Source organism: Echinops telfairi, unplaced genomic scaffold (assembly GCF_000313985.2).
Source record: "Echinops telfairi isolate 266 unplaced genomic scaffold, ASM31398v2 ScPeMD7_7475;HRSCAF=8513, whole genome shotgun sequence".
Lineage (NCBI taxonomy): Eukaryota > Metazoa > Chordata > Mammalia > Afrosoricida > Tenrecidae > Echinops > Echinops telfairi.
This window is the reverse complement of record NW_022111379.1, coordinates 26037096-26038485: the sequence shown is the minus strand read 5'-3', so window position 1 is coordinate 26038485 and position 1390 is coordinate 26037096.

Sequence of the window (1390 nt, the reverse complement as noted above, 5' to 3'; positions counted from 1 at the left end):
TTTGGTCTGAGACTTATGGCAGAGAGGAATGCTTTCTGAGGAATGACTGGGAGCATGAAAGAGCTTCATCATATTGCCAGGTCAGAGAAGTGGTCAAGGGACTGTCGGGTTGGGGGCTTAGTACTAGAGAAAGGATTGCTTTGGGACCGTGGCCTGAGCATTTCTCATCCTGATTTGTAACTTGTTAATGTTCTTAATAAGCTCTAGCATTTTGAGCTTGGTCTGTGGGTTCCGTGTGGCTATTACTATGAATTATCAAACGTGGCTGAGGAGAGTGCTGTGGGAGGGTGGTTTGTGTCAGAATTGGGAAAGGAGGAAAGATGAAGGCATGTTTGACTTATACCTTGTAGGCACTCTAGACATACTATTGGGTAAGTGGTTCAAACCCACCAGCTGCTGCTTTGGTTCCCCCAAAGATTTACAAAGCCTTGGCACAGGATCACTATAAGCTGGAATCAACTTGATGACAGTTTTAACTTTTTTCCCCTTGTAAAGTCAGATAAGGTCAAATGCTGCTCCCATGCTGTGATAGGATTATTATGCCAACCAGGCCAATAGGAGCATGTGGGCACAGTCTGATCAGGTTAAAACTTGATTGGAGGGTGACCAAGATAAATGAAGGCTGTGGAGATCCCATAACTCTCTTGTTCCCTGGTGGTCAGAGCAGTGTGCTGCTGCTTTAGCTAGTTTTCTGCCTCAACCTGTATGCTACACTACCTGTGTGCTACACTGGTGTGTACATCGCTTGAGCTTGAAGTTGGTCTATTCTGTTGCCATCCATTGCTGAGTTCGAAATCCCATCAGGGCCTGCTTTGCTAACCTCCCATGCTACTGACTGTTGCCGACCCATCCTGCTGTCTGCTGCCAGGGGGTAGACTTTGCCTGTCTTGCCTGAAGGAATATTCTGCTGTATGCTTTCTTGACCTTGGACCGGGCAGCCCATGTGAGTTGAAGAACTGCCAGTATATTAATTGTTCCACAAAAGTGAGTTGAACTGAGACTCTGAAGTGCTAAGTGGACTAATTAGCTGTTATATTCCTTCTTGCTATATAAACCTATCATCTTATTGAGAGAGAATCACAAGTGTCCTGCTTTTGTTTCTCTAGAGAACCCTGTCTAAAACACAAGCCTTTTTTTTTTTTTTGCAAGTGATTAAGCAGCTCAGCTGTGAACAGTTTGGCAGTTGGAACAAGCCATCTATTGGGAGAAAGACCAAAAAATCTACTTTTGTAAAGATTACAGCTTTGAAATTCTATAGGACAGTTGTACTCTATACGATAGAGTTGTGCTTTGAGTAGGAATCGAGTTAACAGCAATGGGTTATTGTTGCTTTGTTTTTCTTTCCAATAGCATATTGTTTTTGAGGTTTCTTTATGTACTACCATAAATA